This window comes from Callithrix jacchus, chromosome 7 (assembly GCF_049354715.1).
Source record: "Callithrix jacchus isolate 240 chromosome 7, calJac240_pri, whole genome shotgun sequence".
Lineage (NCBI taxonomy): Eukaryota > Metazoa > Chordata > Mammalia > Primates > Cebidae > Callithrix > Callithrix jacchus.
The window spans coordinates 23,302,126-23,322,048 of record NC_133508.1 but is presented as its reverse complement, the minus strand read 5'-3'; the positions used below and the strand labels follow the sequence as shown (position 1 = coordinate 23,322,048).

Here is a 19,923-nt window from a genome sequence, read left to right as displayed (position 1 = left end):
ATCCACCTGCCTCGGCCTCCCAAAGTGCCGGGATTACAGGCTTGAGCCACTGCGCCCGGCCTGACAGTTGTCTTGTTACTCAAACAGCTGATTGAGTCACACATTCTTGCTGAAATGAATCAGTGAAGACACACTGCTATTGTTCTGGGATCAACACCTTGGCATAAAAGTTCTAAATGGAAGTGAGCAGTCACCCCTGGGGTAGTCTCCTGGAGGAAGGGCAACTGATTAGCAGCCAAGTGACACTAATTCCAGTTCACCATGGTCCAGGACACAGCCCAAGTCATACACACGCATTCCTGCCACTCTCCAGGGTTGACTGGGCTCAGGGACTCATCCCAACCAAGTTCACAAAAGATGAAGTTAGTAAACCAGCAGGCCAATTGGTTCATTTATGATGAATAACACTGTGTGTAGCTGAAGCAGACACCAGCATTCCCAGACCCCCCACCCCGTATGTGAACAATGTAGAAAACCAATTTGTGAGAACTCCAGTAAGCCTAGAATCAGAACAAGAGGTATGAGTTGTACAATTCAAATGTTCAATGACACTGAGCTATTTGAGTTCTGTCCATTTCAATTTGTTCTTTTGTGGCCTTCCAATGTCCCAGGTAAAATGAAACCCTTTTAGGCATTGTTGTCGATAACAATCTGGCCTGGGTGTACCATGACTGAATGTTTCAGCCAAGATTTTAGTGCCTGGAGTGGTCAGACCAGTTAATCAGTTAATAATGCCTCTCAGAAACATTGTTTGTTGGCCAGATTCCTTGAATTTAAGTTTTTTGTTAATTAAAATGAGGGAGTTACTTGATCCAGATAACACAACCTGTTGCCATGGTTCTTAAGTAGAAACAATTTTAACCCACCTGGAGCCAGGTAGGGTAAGGTACGGTGAGCCCCCCACCTGGACTCACTTGTCCATACCTGTGGCCAAGGGCAGCACGTGTTGAAAGCGGTGCAGTAGGTGGCAGTGGCACAGACGTGGCCTGAGGGGGAATTGTGAGCACTGTGAACTGGAGGTCATCTGTCTCCATTGCTTGAGAAGGAAATGAAACCTTGCCGATTGTTTACTTAGTTCATTTTCATTTCCATCTTTCACTTGGTGTTCCCTTCTAACAAAATTGTCAGTGGTAGTACCTTAAAGTGCCATTTAAAAACATGTAAATTCTCCTACTTTTCCAAAGACTCCAAGTAAGCAGATTTTCCAGGGAAAGCTATGCAGATATAACTGAAATGCTGCCCCCAAAGGATCCATGAATCCCAATTTAAAACAGATTGGAAATTGCAACATGAGCCAACACCATGATCAGTTTCTCATGATAAGCTGGGTTACCTTTAAATCCCACTTTCGGGAGATCTAAGCAAAAAATGGAGAAGGTTCTGTTTGGTTTTCCACAAAGCTGAACACCAAAATTGAACGTTAGTCTTCAAATAAAGGTTTGTTCACTGGCTTCACACACTTCAAAGTATTTAATTCCATTATTCCAAGAGGCTACATATGAAATCTTTTTGCAGAAATGGCACCTAATCCATTAACAAGTAAAGTATGAAATTCCCGTTGATATGAAATCACCAATCCCAATAAGCCAAAAGGACACATCTAACTTCTCCAAGTGGAGAATGGTTTGTCTTTTACTAGTTCCCTGCTATTTTTAGCTAAAGTTATCACAGTGGAACGAATCTGATGCATTAACTCACACTAAATGTTATTAATGACTAAGACAGCTTAACCTGTTGACCCACCCAAAGGATTAGTATGTTAACTAGGGACGATGACTTGACGTAAAAGAATAAATCTCAGTAAGTTTCAGGCATCTGAGACACAATGAGAAGAGGAATCGGACAGCTCACAGCACACAGGCGATGTGGCCTAATGGGACAAAGTGCAAGCTGTGGTTTCACTCGGATCAGAATGGAGTCCTGTGCCTGGAGCTTTCTAGCTGTCTACTCCACTCAGATCTGAGTGAAGCCACAGCCTATACTTTGTCCCATTGGGCTACAATAGGTTAAGTAAGTTATTGAAATGTGGTTAACAATCGTACCTTATTTGTAAGACTGTTATGAAAAATAAATGAAATAATGTATATAAAGTGCCTAGGACAGTGCCTGGCTTAAAAAAGACACCATGACAGGAAAGCCAGTACATGAACGGCTTATCCATCTATCGTAAAATCACGAAAAGCTGGCTCTACAAGAAACTTCCAAATTTCACATTCTCCTTACACTTAAGGAGCATTTCACAAACTTTCTAAGTACACAAATCTAACAACCTTCCATTTATGGGAGAAGTAAACTGTTTTGGTTTCTTTTTAAAATTAAGACACTATGGTATTTTTATTTTATTTTTATAGAGGACTATAAAAGTTTATTTTATTTTTATGGACTCTCACCATGTGACCCAGTCTGGTCTCGAACTCCTGGCCTCAAGGGATCTTTTCTCCTCAGCCTTGCAAAGTGTTGGAATTACAGGCATGAGCCGCTGCACCCAGCATGAACTGTTATTTAGAACTATTATAGGGCTAATTAACCCTATCTACCACCTTAGGTATTTATAGAACTTAGATTCTGTTCATCTAAATATATGTAGAATGAGTTAGAACTATTTTACATTGAACTCTCAGACTTTCTTCCTCTTTGAAAAATATAATACTCACTAATAGGCACTTGTTACTCAAAAGGTAGGTCATGGGGAATATAAAGAAGTAATGCGCTGGGTGCAGTGGCTCACGCCTGTAATCCCCGCACTTTGGGAGGCCAAGGCAGGTGGATCACTTGAGGCCAGGAGTTCGAGACTAGCCTGGCCAACATGGTGAAACTCTGTCTCTACTAAAAATACAAAAATTAGCCTGGCATGGTGGTAGGCTCATGTAATTCCAGCTACTCGGGAGGCTGAGGCACAAGAGGCATGTGAATCCAGGAGGTGGAGGTTGCAGTGAGCCAAGATTGCACCACTGCACTCCAGCCTGAGCAACAGAGTGAGACTGTCAAAAAAGCAAAACAAAAAAAAACTCATGAAATCAGAAAGGGCATCAGGGAAACATCTTTAAAGAGAAGGTGAAAGGGAAGAAGGAAAACATTATTTTTCTTTTTGTTAAAAATTATAAATAGCTAGGCATAGTTACATTTATTTTTTGTTTAAGTGAAATTTGTATTGGCATTGCCCCAGGGCTGTATATAATAGAATACCTGCAGAAAAGCCAGCAGAAAGAGGAGAAACCATTACAGGTTAAAAGGTTTCAGGGGGTGGGAGTGGGATCGAGCTGTGTTAGCTGGCCTTGAAAGAACTTGCAAAACGGCTTTAAACCTGTCTGAGGCCAGTGCTGGGGCAGCCTCCATATCATTGCAGATGTGGAAGTATATATAGACTCTGCTTTTGTGATAAAAATCTGATAATCCAAGTTATGAGCCTATTACAATCAGGAAGAAGCTGCAAGGAATTTATGAAAAGGATATTCCGTTTCACCAGGACATGTGACTGTGATCACCATCTGTTTAAACATCTAAACAGTTCGTGGCAAACAACTAAAACCACTTTTACCCCCTACAAGCCTATCCAAGCATTTCTGTGTGTCCAGATAGAATTTAAACCCCCCTTTTCTAATCTTAGACTAAAATCTCATTTTAACTGGAGGGAACTGGGGCTAATTATAGTGGAAAACAGTAAAAATTAATCATTCAGCTAAAAAGTTTAATCAAGTGGTAACTTCTCTAAAGGTAGCAATGGTATCTGCTGGTCCTCAATGAAGACCTCATGAGATTTAACTCTGATGGGTACTGTGTGAAACTTACTATGATCAAACAATCATTGGAATTAACTGAAGCAAAGATCCTTCAAGCTATTCCTTGTTTTGATTTATTGAGTATAATAATATTAAGCATCTATAATATAAGCATCTATACTTCAGTATCATCTCTGTTGTATTTAAAACAAAAGTTAGGTCCGGGCGCGGTGGCTCACGACTATGATTCCAGCACTTTGGGAGGCTGAGGCAGGTGGATCACGAAGTCAAGAGACCGAGACCATCCTGGTCAACATGGTGAAACTCCGTCTCTACTAAAAATACAAAAATTATCTGGGTATGGTGGCACGTGCCTGTAATCCCAGCTACTTAGGAGGCTGAGGCAGGAGAATTGCCTGAACCCAGGAGGCGGAAGTTGCGGTGAGCCGAGATCGCGCCATTGCACTCCAGCCTGGGTAACCAGTGAAACTCCGTCTCAAAAAATATATAAAATAAAAAATAAAACAAAAGTTAATCTGAGGTAAAAGTGTATACTTTGTAATATTTATTCTGACCCTTAACACTTTCCATCTCATGAACATCAAAGATTTTCTTATTTTAATCTACCATTTTAAAAACAAAATTGGGCAGGGCACAATGGCTCATTCCTGTAATCCCAGCACGTTGTGAGATTTAGGTAGAAGGATCTTTTGAGCCCGAGGTTGCAGTGAGTTGTGATCATGCCACTGCACTCCATCCTGGGTGACAGAGCAATACCCTGTCTCTATAAAAAAGAAACAATCAAAACAAAATTGATACACTAAAGCTAAATTTATCAGATTAGCAGTAATTCTAGGTAGCCTCACCTTGTGTCATTGTTTGGATTCAAAGCTACATTGAACAAACAAGAAATTCCCAAAAGGATCCGGGGCAGCATATGTCCTTACCAAACATGTGATGAGGAAAGACCACTGATCATTATGTGCTTGAGATACAGATAGTCTCTGTCTTCAAGAAGTTCCAAGTCAAGTGAGACAAGTGGACAGAAAGGTGTCACATCTATTATCAAATCTTTTGCAAGCAGCTCAGCTGTGCTGTGGATATCAAGTCCCTAGGCTGTACTGAGGCTTGGGCCAGAGTCAGACAGAAACTGTGTCTCTCCAAGATCAGCACGAGGGGCCTGGGAAGGGAAACTCAGGATGAAGAATTTTAGGTCAGCTGTTCCTCCTCAGTGGCAACTCCTCTGCCAGCAAGGACGCTGAGATGACAGGTTGTCTTTTGAAGGATAGTGATGTTCCCTTGCACTGCCTCTACCTCTCTGCTTATGAAGTCACTACCCTGCCTAGAATATATAACTTACAGTAGATTCTTAGGGAAGGCATTTGGCACCAAAAGAGAGAGAAAGACAGTTATAGATGGGTCTCAGGTCTCCAGAGTAGTTCCACATTTGAAGGTCTATTCATTGATTCAGTTCTTGATGAGTTTGCTGAGATGCTAACAGCCAATTCCATACAATGTGGATTCTACAAGATATATTTGCCTGCCATCTCCCCACTTCCTTCAAAAATCAATGAGTTTATTTAAATACCTATTTCTATAAAGCATCTTGGTTGACTTATTTCTTCACACAGGAGAGATCCAAAGTAGGAGAAAGGACCATAAAATCTCCTCTTCCCAGTATATCACAAATAGAACCATGAGGGACATAGAACCCAACTGAGAACCCAGAAGTAGGCAATGGTAAAGATGAACTCTGGAACCCTTTGACAAAGGAATGTTTGGGGTGCTTTAGAAGTAGAAACTTATGAGAAAAAACAGAAGAACTCAGGTATCAAAACAGAATCCTCAGGGGCTATTTTTGTCATACAAAACTTGTACACACCCACTTGGTTTATGGGGACATCATTTTATTTCCATATTTCACCTTACTGATGTTTATAATGAGGTCCCTAAGACACTGAGGAAAGGTTAAATTGTCCCTGTCTCTGCCCTCACGTGGCCTCCTCCTCTATGTCTCTGTGTCTCTGTACGCTCTCCTCTTCTTAAAAGGACACCTGTCATTGTCATCTCAGCCTAGACCAGAATGATTGCATCTCAAGATACTCATCTTAATGACATCTTTGAAGACCTTTATTTCAAATAAGGATAGTTCTGAGGGTCTGGATGGACCTATGTTTTGGGGGCCATCATCCAACGCACTACGGCAGGAGATGCAGCAGCATGGGCCACAGTAGGGACAGGGCCATCCAGGCCTGCTGGCCGCTGCGACTTTCTCATCTCAAGGCACGGCTGGGCCCCCACCCTGGCTCAGGACAGAGGCAATGACCCCTTTTACATTCAAGATATTTTCATTTTTAAAAATTTCCTGTTTTTATTTGATTTGATTTTTAAAGCTGGATGTATAATGGTAAGTTTGGACTATCTGGAAAGTTCCCCTAGAACACATTCTCTTACAGTATTAGATGAATAAATTATTAATGTAACTTATGTAATGTAATCTAACGTAACATAAAATAGACAAGGAGACAAAGCTATGATGTATCTCTTTTTTTCCTTCAATCAGATCTAAGACTAGCCCACTTCAAAATTTAAGGTTAGAAGAATTTTATGTTTTCATAGAAGAAAAACCACTTTTTTTGGAGATAGAAATATATGTTATTGTAGTCATTTATGCAGTGAAGTATATTTGTCACATTTTAAAAATCCAGTAGCATTTTTTTCTTGGTAAATTTTAATAAGATATCTTAACATTTTTCCATATGTCTGATCTGCAAGGTGGTTGCTTTTTTTTTTTTTTTTAACTTCAGCTTAATTTCTTGGGAAATTTTAGAATTTTGGGGGGAAAAATGTCCCAAGATAATTTAACTCAGATGATGGAAAACTAAAATGATTGGCCCTTTTAAACAAGAGCACATATTTTGTTCTAAAAGAAATACTTAATAGGAAATGAATTCCCATAAGACCAAATGTTTTCACCTATAGTACAAAAAACACATTAAGGGATATAGACTTGTTTATAATAGAGCCTTCATCTGAAATGAGTTTTAATTATTAGTCAGTTTCAAAGAGCATCATTTAACAGAGGTGTTTAATTTGTTTCTTTGTGAAATCCCCATTTAATATTTATTTCTGGAAATGTTTGGGGCTACAAGATACATCACACAGTTGGCTATGTTTTTTCAGCCTGTTTGTCATGTACAAACTCAGGATTTAGGTTCTCTTCCTGTGTGAATCACAAGAAAGACAAGAGTATAGCACTTTTTAATATATTTTGTTCACTGATAAAAGGAAGTCATTCTCAAACTAGTCTCTCAAAGAATATTAATTTTGGTTCACAGAACTAAGATATCCTGCTCTTTAAATATCATATAATGATGACTTTTTCACAACTCGAAGAGAAATTTAGGTTAATAACAGTGTTTTCTTTGTTGGTTTTTATATGAGTACTTTTTTTTCTTAAAACTTTGACTCTTGTTATAACTTGTACATCGGCATTTTTGTCCACAATAGATCATTTTTTATTCAACATAAAAAGATGTATTTAGTTTCCACATGTTTACTAGATCAATATTTGATGGTATTCCATGAAGAGACTCATGACTTCTAGAAACTTAACCACATGAAATATTTTGAGAACCACTAATACAACTCTTTCATTAATTAACATCAAGGATTTTGGCCAGGCATGGTGGTTCACACCTGTAATCACAGCACTTTGGGAGGCTAAGGTGGATGGATTGCTTGAGGCCAGGAGTTTGAGACCAGCTTAAGCAACATGGTAAGACCCTGTCTCTACGAAAAATAAAAAAAAATTAGTCAGGCATGGTGGCTCATGCCTGTGGTCCCCCCTACTTGGGGGACTGAGGCTGGAGAATCGCTTGAGCCCAGGAAGTCAAGGCTACAATGAGCTGTGTTCATGCCACTGCACTCCAGCCGGGGTGACAGTGAAACCCTGTCTCAGAAAAAAAAGCATTTTAATTGTGCTCTGATTTCTATTTATAACAATATATGTGTTAAAGCAAAGCACAAACTAATGTAGCACCTTGCTGAGTTTGCAGGTTTCACCAGTCCACATCACTATCCACCGATGCTTCTAACACACTTTTCTTTCTTATTTATTTCTGACTACTGGCTATGTTGTTTCTTTCTTATTAGTTAATGGATGCCTTTTATAATTTAGATTTTAATTCATCTTTTAGAAATGTTTTTCATTTCTCCCAGAGAAGGCTACATCTGGCCTTTTTGGTACTTATCTTGTCTCCTGGTTTCCTGAAATGATTCCCTAAATGGCTGGTTTCCCCTTCATCTGGGAAATGCCTTTCACTGGACAATAATAGTTCAGTGATTCTCAAACTTGGCTTCACATTAGAAATCACCTGGAGAGCTTTTAAAGCGCCAGATTCCCACACAGAGCCCTTGGCCAATTACACTATAATTTTGGTATGAGATCCAGAAATATTCTCTATTAAACCTCGTCAAGTGAGTCTGATGTAAAGCCAAGGTTATGAACTGCTGCCTTAGACAGAGTAATATTAACTTGGCTTCTATGTAATACTCCGAGATACCATGATTCAACGACCTGTTTTCCCACCATCCCTCTCACTCCATCTCCTGTTCCCTAAATATTTTTATACCATCAACCCGAATAAAACAGAGCAGCTATCAAGGCAAAGTTAATTTGATTTCTTCCTGTTCATCCCCTACATTTTCCTTTTACTAATGGAGTTTCCGAGCTTAAAACAAAAGGCCAAAGTAGGTTTTTAGAAAATAGCGGTGAATTCTCTCTACAATCTTATCTCATGACTTTTGTCATTATTTCTTAATGTTAGCTTTGCTTGGTGACCAAGGATGTTTCAAAAAGCCTTTGCAAACTTTATGAGCATTAATCGATACCAAGTAGTTGTAGTTCTTCATTTGACTTCATTTAATTTGAATCATAAGTTCTGTGCATTATCCAAAATGTAAATTAAACTCTTTTGTTGTCTGTTTATTCAAGACAGGGGAGATCCCAAAGTTCTCATGGGCAAGATGACCCCCTTACTCATTTATGTATCTGCATGTCCAGTAGAGAGCCCAACTTAAAGTCATGGCCCTCAAATGAATCGATTAGTTAAACATCAATGAACAGATGAACAAACGCTGGAAGGCATGAATGAAAGCTAAGCACTTATTGAGGTCAAATCACAGAGAAGTTCATTAACAAAGGCAGGTGGCATATACCTACTTTGTGTCCACAGTTATCAGGGGAGAGTCAAAATAAGTTCGAGCAAAAACAATCCAAAAATCCAGAAGGCAAATTAAAATAACAGAGTGTTGGGATCTAACAGACTCTTACTCTCTATATTTCCTGGCAAAGCTAGAGCCAGCCCTTGGGACCATCAGGTGTTACCTCTACAGGTTGAGCTGGAACTGACACTCCGTGTGGCAGGAGAGTAGATTAGAAAATTCAACTGGATCACAATTGAACTGCATATTATTTATTAATTTGTTTAAAAAAGAATAGACTGCTGAAGTGGGAAGAATGCTTTTTCTGGTTTCAGGACACCTAGCCTTAGCTCTAACACTGACTAGCTGCATGACCTTAACAGTGTCATTTAATCTATATGCATTCAGGAATAATATTATCTTTAAACTTCACAAAGATAATTATTGGAAGCCCAAGTTCTGTAATTTTTAGATCCAGAGATGGGATGGATATAGACTGAACTGTTTCTCCAAAATTTATAGGCTGAAAATCTAGCCCCCAATGTGACTGTATCTGGAGATGGGGCCTCTAGGAAGTAATTAAGTTTAAATAGGGTCATAGGGCTTGGGACCTTAATTCAATAGTACGGTGGCCTTTTAAGAAAAGGAAGATTCTAATCAGGTGTAGTGGCACATGCCTGTAGTTCCAGCTACTCAGGAGGCTGAGGCAGGAGGATCAGTTGAGCCTAGGAGTTTCACTCCAGCCCGGGCAACATAATGAGAATCCATCTCTTTAAAAAACAAAAAGAAAATGAAGTTTTTCTCTTTCTCTTTCTCTCTCTGTCTTCTCTGTCTTTCTTCCATGTGAAGACACAGCAAAAAGACAACCATCTGCAAGCCAGGAAAAGAGCAGTCATTAGAAGGTGACCATGTTGGCCCCCTGATCTCAGACTTCCAGCCCTCAGATCTGTGAGGAAATCAAGTTCTGCCTATGAAATACCCAGTCTATGGTAATTTGTAGGGCAGCCTGGGATGACTACAGTAGGGGAAATGGCAGCCATGTAGGAGTCACGTAGAAGCCACAGACAGGTCTGGAGTGTTGGAACACGGACAGCAAAGTTCTCATCCTTCCCAATCAAGAGTTTTTTCCTGTTGTGTTAGTCAGGATGAGAAAGATTATGCTACAGTGACAAACATCCCCAAAATCTCAGTGACTGACAAAGTCACTCTGTCCCAGAATGCCAGAAGCTCCATCTCAACATATGCTTTTAAGATTGTAGACAGCCAGGCATGGTGGCTCATGCCTATAATCCCAGCTCTTTGGGACACTGAGGCAGGTGAATCACCTGAGGTCAGAAGTTCAAGACCAGTCTGGCTAACATGGCGAAACCCCATTTCTACTAAAAATATAAAAATTAGCCAGGCATTGTGCTGCATGCCTGTAATTCCAGCTACTCAGAGGCTGAGACAGGAGAATCATTAGAACCCAGGAGGTGGAGGTTGCAGTGAGCCAAGATGGCACCACTGCCCTCCAGCCTAAGCAATAGAACAAGACTCTATCTCAGGAAAAAAAAAAAAAAAAAAAAAAAGATTGTAAAGGCAAGGAGAGAGGATGTGATGACTCATGAACTGGCCCTTAAAGCATTTTCCCAGAAGGGATATACATCTGTTCACATTTCACTGGCCAGAATAAATCACATGGTCATGCCTGGTATAATGATCTACAGTAAAATGCACTCATACTGTGTGCACAACGGAGAAGAGGAAATAGGTCAGGGGCCATGTGAATGGCTCTCCTCCAGGAGTGCAGTGTTTGGAATGGCCCGGCCATCACAGTGACACACTACAGTCAACATGAAGGGATTCATGAGGTGGACTATGGCACAGAAGATGCCTAGATTAGTTAGTTTCCCCAACCCTTGGGGCACCACAGAGTATACAAAAGTGTGTTACCTCTTTTCCAGGAATTTTCCGTGGAAGTGATTATAAAGACATATACATGAAAATAATTAAGTAATAATAGCAGGCCAAGAGTGATACAACATCAAAATGGGTGACATGCATAAATTTAATTATGCAATTTCAGAGAAGATGGAGATTACTCTGCGATAAAGTCATTAAGAACAATTCCATAGACTTGAGTAAAACGTTTAAATACAAGCAAGCTTCGATGGGATAAGAGAAGGAAGAGGGCCAGGGATGGTGGCTCACGCCTGTAATCTCAGCACTTGGGGAGGCCAAGGTAGGAGGGTCACTTGAGCCCGGGGGTTCAAACCAGCCTGGGCAACATAGTGAGACCTCATCTCAAAAAGGGGGGAAAAAAAGAGTGGAAAGAGGATTCAAGGCAGGAAAATGGCAGGAGGAAAGGATTAGAGAGTGAATTTGGGGGCATGTTCAAAAAGCAAAAAGAAGACAAGCTAAACTGAATCAGAAGTTTCTTCATAGGAATAACAGAGTTTGAATTTTGCTTTATAATCTTTGAAGGTCACGTCTGTGTGTCTGTGTTTAAGTAGGCAGTGATGTTTGAGTTTCGGAATAATTTATCTGGTGTAAAGCACATGGGCAAACATGAAATAAACCAGAAAAGAGGAGTCAATTTATACTATACAACAGCCTATGGGATGAGCACCTGGAAATGAATGTGCATTATAGGAACTAAAAATAAGGTATGATAAATGAAAAATAGTTCAGATGAGTCAATAGGTTTCCTTTAGGACTGGTGTGCTCTGTGAAACAAGGGGGTGGGAAAGCAAAGATGATGTCAAGCTTTGGGGTGTAAGTGATCCTCACTGAATTAGTAGGGAAACCAAGGGAAAACAGAAATCTCTCCATATTCTAAGACAGCATCTAAAAAATCATCTCGTTAGGATTATGATGGGAACTTAGGTTAACAAACTAACAGGACGGAAATGCTGCTTATTGAAGTGATCAAACCTTACAAGAATGCACCAATTACTAAGGTAACAACTTTAAGCAGACATTTGATATAATTTATTTTCAGACGCATGAGTCTACATTTCTTCCATGAAATTACCTTCTATCTGAGAATATTCATTCCAAGCTTTCTGGTTTTATCAGAAAAAAAAAAAAAATTCAGTAGCCTGGTCACATAGGCAACATATCCTGAAGCTTTATATCCTTGAACTTAGAGGCCAGAACAAATCTTTAAGTGATCCCAATAAAACAAAATCAGAAGGTTAAAGCATAGGAATATGTTCCTGTATCAAATGCACCTTCTGAATTAATTCCCTTTGTTTCAACTCTTTCAGATGATAAAATTGATAGAAACATCAGAATTCTTCAGTGGCATAATCTAAAAGAAAATATCCTTTTTAAATGTGTCTTGCAATTATTTTTCCATTATATAGAGCAGCAATCACGAGTATCACAACTACTTCTATCACTCGGTAATTTTGGCATGTAGTACCAGCATTATCCATATAAAAACAATTAATCTAAGTCATTAGATCAGAGTCCTATATTCTCTTTTATGTGAGCCTTTATTCATTGTGCTATCTCATTGGAATTGATCTCTACCCGGTTAACATCCACATTCTGCCCTGCTACTTAACAGCTTACTCTAATATCATTTCCCCTTTTTTTCTGAAATTATATTGCACTTGCTGTCTTCACACTTCATTTCGACTTGTCATTTTCTATGCTTATTACTTGTTTTCTTTTCACTAGTGACTGTGGAAAAATCTTCCTACTGGATAGAGAAGCAAACTAAATGATATCTCCTCTTGGCTGTTCCAGATAGACCCAGAAGGTGGGATATTCTGCAGTTCAGCTGGCCATGGAGATGCTCAAATACACACTATCTCTTCGGCAAGACAATCATGAAAAAAAAAGACCATGCTCTATGAAATAATGTCTGTGATACGTAACAGGTGCATTGCATGTTCCTGGGTTAGAACACTATCTGGAAAAGCCAGGAATAATGGAATTGAGGAGAAAGATGAGAAGAAAAATAATGGACAGGAAAAGTGGGAGATTGTTAACTTAAAAAGTAACTAACAGGCCGGGCACGGTGGCTCAAGCCTGTAATCCCAGCACTTTGGGAGGCCGAGGCGGGTGGATCACGAGGTCAAGAGATCGAGACCATCCTAGTCAACGTGGTGAAACCCCGTCTCTACTAAAAATACAAAAAAATTAGCTGGGCATGGTGGCGCGTGCCTGTAATCCCAGCTACTCAGGAGGCTGAGGCAGGAGAATTGCCTGAACCCAGGGGGCGGAGGTTGCGGTGAGCCGAGATTGCACCATTGCACTCCAGCCTGGGTAACAAGAGCGAAACTCCATCTCAAAAAAAAAAAGTAACTAACAGGCCAACACATGCAATATGATCTCGTAGAAAGAGAGACTTGGAAGGATAAATGCTAAGAATGTAATAGTCACAATCAGTGGGTCATAGGTCTTTTTATTATCTTATTGCTGGTTTCTCTGCATTTTTCTACATTCTACAAAGTACTCATACTCCTTCTATAATAATAAAAGGTTTTATAAGAATATTTTTAATTTTTATTTTTTTAGAAACTAGGTCTTGCTATGTTGCCTAGGCTGGTCTCAAACTCCTGGGCTCAGGTGATCCTCTTGCCTTGGCCTCCCAAAATGCTGGGATTACAGGCATAAACCATTGCACCTGGCTAGAGGTTATTATTTTTAAGAGAGAGAAATCTCCCTGTATTCCCAGTTCTCCTATCCCTGGCACATATCTGCTTACACTCCCATATTACATGTCAATTATACCAAGGAGCTCAGCCAGAGAGCTGGGAGAAATCCTAGGTATTTCACATTCCCTTACCCACCCAGATTTTACCACCTAACATTTTTTCAATCTGTTTATTTCTCTTCTCTCCTACGACTGACTTTGATCCAAGCTTATTACCTTTCACTGAGTGTGAAGAGTTTGTTTTCCAGCCAATCTTCTTGACTCTTGTCAGGTTCTCTTCTCCACCAGAGTGAGCTAAAATGGCAGCATCATTCTCTTGCTTAAAGTCCCTCGGTGGCTCCCCATATCCACGCTCAGTATGGATGAGCTGGAGGTCTCTTCAGTACCCTGCCCATGGGGATCTCTTTCATCATCACGCTCAACAATGTCCTAAGCGTCAGCATTACTGAGCTCCACATAGCTCCCAGCACACTTTATGCCCTGCTCCTTTTCTCACGTGTTTCCCTATGCATAGAAAACCCACCTCTCGCTCCTTTAAATGTCCTTCTCTGCTATCCCTTACCTACACATGGCAAATTCCTATAATTCCTCAAGGATTATTTCTCCAGCAACCCTTCCCTGACAGGCCCTGGCAATCAGACTGAGTGTTCCTCTTGGTGTTCCAGGCACCGTGAAGACTCCGGCTCCTGCAGTTAACATTGGCTCCATTGTATAAAGCTCTGGGCTTCACACACCTTTTATTAGGTGTATTATCTTGTTAATCTTGTGGGCTATGGGGATGGGGGGAGGGGGGTTAAGAAGGAGCGGGGCGGGTGGGGGGGTAGGGGGGTGGGGCGCGGTGTGTGTGGAAAGAACATGTGTCTGCAGCATTCACTAGCAAATGTGGTTCTTCTAAAAACTGAGGACACTGAGTTTTTACCAACCATTGTCTATCCAGGTGCATTGGCAAAAGAGGTATAGCAGATAAGGTCCCATAAGGCCTGACCACACATGATGCATCAAAGGGCTTTTATATCTAGAGAACTATGGACACAGAGCAATCAGAATTGCTCCATATTCTGAGAACATAGGCAGAGCCTGTGGCGTTCTGGTTATCTCTACCCTGAAAGGATTTCCAGCCTCACAAGCTCCCATCTGCAAAGACCCTCCCGAGTCTTGTGAGCAGACGTTGCATTCCTTCCCAGAGTCTTTGCATAAGCCCTCTTTATGAGATCCTCATGCAAACTCTACGTTGGGAAGAGATGTGGGACCAAAGCAGTTTTTTCTGTTCTGCAGCCACACGGCAGTGACCCTCGGTTGTAGGGCGCTCTCAGATGATCTTTACCATAGGCCTCCTGGTACCGTTTCATCTCTGCTTTTATTTTACTGCACCATAGTTTGGATTTGATCTATGGCACAAATCTCAGTGTATAAAAGCAAAGCAAGCTTGTAATCATTTAACTATAAGTAACACAGATCTGCCCCTGGCCATCTCTTCCTACAGTCTCCAACAATTCAATTATTCTCTGATTTATCTCTTAGTATTTGGAGCACAATATAAAGCAACTTTCGTCGAAATCACACTGGTATCATCTATGTTCCAAAAGTAAGCATATTTGAATTTTTTTCAATTGCCTTCTACAAATTATTAAATTCTTTTTTTTCTGCCAAGTTCTCTAGATGTTTCTTCAATATCTCATGTTCCATTGTTGGAGAGGAGACATCTCAAGCTAAGCTGGCTTTAGTTCTTGTGGTGGTAATATCTTTCTAAGCCTTTCCTTCTTTTACGTCATGGCCTGATGGACTGAGTGTCAGTCATGTGGCCAGGCTGGGGCCTAGATTTCCCAGGCCAGAGTCTGCTGAGTGCTGGTTTAGCATTGAAATGCTGAGAAGAGACAATAGGAGCACCTGGAGGGAGGAGGCAGAAGCCAGGCTGGGGTCCAGGAGCCAAAGGTTTCAAGGTCCAGAAGAGGAAAACATGGAAAAGCAGGGCAAAATCTGGCAGAGTCAGGGAGGCATCCTAGTCCTTCATTTCCTCAGTCAGCAGGTACAGGAGACAAGAATGAAGAAGGCAGCCTCAGTTCAAGGGCTGGGATTAGAGAGATAAGATCTTTTCCAAATTTAGACACTTAACAACAATACTGCTATGGTTAGGTTTGTCCCTACTGAAGGTCATGCTGCAATTTGAACCCCTGTGTGGCAATGTTGTGAGGTATTTGAGTCATGGGGATTGATGCCTCAACAACAGATCAGTGTCCACGAATGCCCTCCTGCTGGGGTGAGTTCTCACAGGAGTGGATTGGTTCCCACTGAGAGCAGGTTGTTAATGAGTCTGGCTTTCTGGGTTTCACTATCTTGCTCACTCTCTTGCCATCAGATCTCTTTGTTCACACCAGTTCCCTTCCTACTGGCCACTATGACTGGAAGCAGCCAGAGGTCCTCACCAGACACAGATGCCCAGTCTTGAACTTTCCAGCCACCAGAATCATGAGCTAAAAAGCCTTTTATTCTTTATAAATTATCCAATCTCCGGTATTGTTATAGCAATACGAAATGCACTAAGACAAATACTTTGTTTTTTCATTCATTGTAACACGTATGGTATATTTTCTCTTTTTCTATTCCTGATCACTGTCCTGCTTATGATTACCCATCTCAAGTCTTTGTTCTTGGATTTAAAATTTAAATTTTAAATGTTTTTAGATTTATAAAATATTTGTTTCTCTGCTCACTTTCATTTATCATTTCTGATTATTTGGTCTATTTACTTTTTTAATAACAATAGTTTACAGATTAGCAGCTCTCCATAATTTATTTTTTATACCTACCTCTTTATTAAAAATATTTGCTTCAGAATACAACAAAAACAAAAATAAATAGATGGGACCTAATTAAACTAAAAATCTTCTGCACAGCAAAAGAAATAATCAGCAGAGTAAACACAATCCACAGAGTAGGAGAAAATATTTGCAAACTATGCATCTGACAAAGGACTGATATCCAAAATCTACAAGGGACTCAAACAAATCAACAAGAAAAACCCAGTAATCCCATCAAAAAGGTGGCAAAGGACATGAATAGACAATTCTCAAAAGAAAACTTATGGCCAAGAAACACATGAAAAAATGCTCAACATCACTTTTTTGTCAGGGAAACCAAATCAAAATCACAGTAAGATACTACCTTACTCCTGCAAGAATGGCCATAATTTTAAAAATAAAACAATAACAGGTGTTGGCATGGATATGGTGAAAAGAGAACACTTCTACACTGCTGGTAGGAATGTAAACTAGTACAACCACTTTGGAAAACAGTGTAGAGATTCATTAAATAACTAAAAGTAAAACTACTATTTGATCTAACAATTCCACTACTGGCTATCTACCCAGAGGAAAATAAGTCATTATATGAAAAATTTGCCAGGTGTGGTGGCTCATGTCTGTAATCCCAGCACTTTGGGAGGCTGAGACGGGCAGATCACTTGAGTTCAGGAGTTCAAAACCAGCCTGGCCAACACGGTAGGGTTTAGTAGAGACAGAAACCCTGTCTCTACTAAAAATACAAAAAATTAGCCAGGTATAGTGGCACATTCCTGTAATCCCAGCTACTTGGGAGGCTGAGGCAAAAGAATGGCTTGAATCCGGGAGGTGGAGGTTGCAGTGAGCCAAGATTGCACCATTGCACTCCCGCCTGGGTGACAGAGCAAGACTTCATCTCAAAAAGAAAAAAGAAAATTGCACACTCATGCTTATAACAGCAAAATTCACAGTTGCAAAAATATGGAACCAGCCTCAGTGCCCATCAACCAACAAGTGAACAAAGAAAATGTGTTACATATGATACCGTGGAATACTACTTGGCCATGAAAAGGAACAATATAATGGCATTCATAGCAACCTGGATGGAGTTGAAGGCCATTATTCTAAGTGAAGCAACTCAGGAATGAAAAAACCAAACATTAAATGTTCTTGCTTATAAGCAGGAGCTAAGCAGTGAAGATGTAAAGGCATAAGAATGATATTATGGACTTGGGGACTGGGGTGGGGTGGGAAGGATGGGAGTGGGGTGAGGGATAAAAGATGCACATTAGGTACAGTGTACACTGCTTGGGTGATGAATGCACCTAAACCTCAGAAATCACCACTAAAGAACATTTCCATGCAGCCAAACACCACCTGTTCTCACCAAACTATTGAAATTTTAAAAGAGAACAGAACAGGTAATTACATAAAAAAATATATAAAACAAGCAAAACAGCAAAACAGCCTACCTCCTAGGATTATTATGAAGATTTATTAAAATATACAAAGTGCTCCAAGCCTCACATATCGTAAGTACTCAATAAATACTGTTTTTAATGTAAATAAACAAAAATATTTACTTCAGAAGAAAACACAGGAAAATATTCTTGTGGCTTTGAGTTAGGGCAAAGATTTTTTAGATGGAGAATAAAAAGCACAAACTATAAAGGAAAAAAACCTGTTAGATAGAACACTATCAAAATTAATAATGTTTGCTTCTTGAAAAAACGCCATTAAAAAGTGAAAAGACATCACTCTGGGAGGCCGAAGTGAGTGGATCAGTTGAGACCAGGACTTTGAGACCAGCCTGGTTAAGATGGTGAAACCTTGTCTCTACTAAAACTACAAAAATAGCTGGGTGTGGTAACACATGCCCTGTAATCCCAGCTACTTGGGAGGCTGAGGCAGGAGAATTGCTTCAACACAGGAGGCAGAGGTTGCAGTGAGCTGAGATGGTGCCACAGTGAGCTGAGAGTGCATTCCAGCCTCGGTGATGAGTGAGACACTCTCTCAAAAAGAAAAAGAGAAAAGACGGGCCATAGATTGAAAATATGTATTTATATATGTATATAAAATAAACATAAATAAACAAAGGTTTGTACCCAGAATGTAAAAAGAACTCTTATAACTCAATAAGAAGGGTACAAATAATCCAGTAATGGATTGCTAAAAAAATATGGGCAAAAAAAGTTTTAACTACACATTTAAGAAATAAGTATAAATGAATAGCCAAGAAGCACATAGGAAGATGTTTATTTAATATCTTCAGTCGGTAGAGAAATACAGGTAAAATCTAAAATTAGACACCATAACACAGCCATTAAAATGGCTAAAATTAAAATAATACCAAGCGTACATGAGGATGTGGTGTGACTGGAACCCTCATCTATTGCTGGTAAGAATATAACTGTTATAAACCTTTGGAAAATAGTTTGACAGTTTCTTCAAAGGTTAAAAATGCATTTAACATATGTATATCCCAACATACCAATGTACCAGCATTTCCATCCCTGTATACCTACTCAAAAGAAATGGAAACCGGCCGGGCGCGGTGGCTCAAGCCTGTAATCTCAGCACTTTGGAAGGCCGAGACGGGTGGATCACGAGGTCAAGAGATCGAGACCATCATGGTCAACATGGTGAAATGCCGTCTCTACTAAAAATACAAAAAATTAGCTGGGCATGGTGGCGCGTGCCTGTAATCCTAGCTACTCAGGAGGCTGAGGCAGGAGAATTGCCTGAACCCAGGAGGCCGAGGTTGCCGTGAGCCGAGATCGCGCCATTGCACTCCAGCCTGGGTAACAAGAGCGAAACTCCGTCTCAAAAAAAAAAAAAGAAATGGAAACATATGTTCACATAAAGACTTTCATGTGAATGTTCACAGTAGCATTATTCATAATAACCTCCAAAATGGAAGCAACCCAAATGCTTACCTATGAATAAACGAAATGTGGTGTATTCATACAAGGGACCGAACAAGAAAAAGAACTACTAAAATGAACAACATGAATCAGTCGCAAAAACACTTCTGCTAAGTGAAAGAAGCCAGACACGAAAGAGTATACACTGTATGATTTCATTGATAAACACTTCTATAAAAGCAAAACTGCAGTGACAGAAAACAGATTAGTAGTTTCCCAGGGCTAAGGACTGAAGTGGGGGAAGGTCTGGGAGTGATGAAAGAGCTGGAAACCTTCTTGTAATTGTAGCTGTACAACAGTGTTCATTGACCAAAACTCATCTGACTGTGTGCCTAAAATGGACAATTGTAAATGACCTACTTAGACCTCATTAAGTAAAAAAAAAATTCCTTCATGCTCTGAATCATTTTCTTAAGCTAGTTATCTACAAGGATAGAGTTTTCTACAGTGCTAAGTCTGCTTTTTGTTGCTTTTGATTAAAGTTCTATTTCCGTGTGTGTGTGTGTGTGTGTGTGTGTGTGTGTATTCCAAATATCCTCTTTCACTGAGAACTACGAATGTATTAACTACATTATTCTTCTGCTTCATGAGCAAGTCTATGTCATGGGAGGAAAAATTGTTTTCTAAGCATTCATAAATTTACTGGTGAA

General features: G+C 40.0%; 1 protein-coding gene across 1 annotated transcript in view; it reads left to right on the top strand.

Annotated features, from left to right (window-relative positions):
* Positions 1-19,923, top strand: part of LOC144576887 (uncharacterized) — a 114,849-nt gene that overhangs the window by 49,649 nt on the left and 45,277 nt on the right. The gene's annotated exons all lie outside the window — the stretch shown is intronic.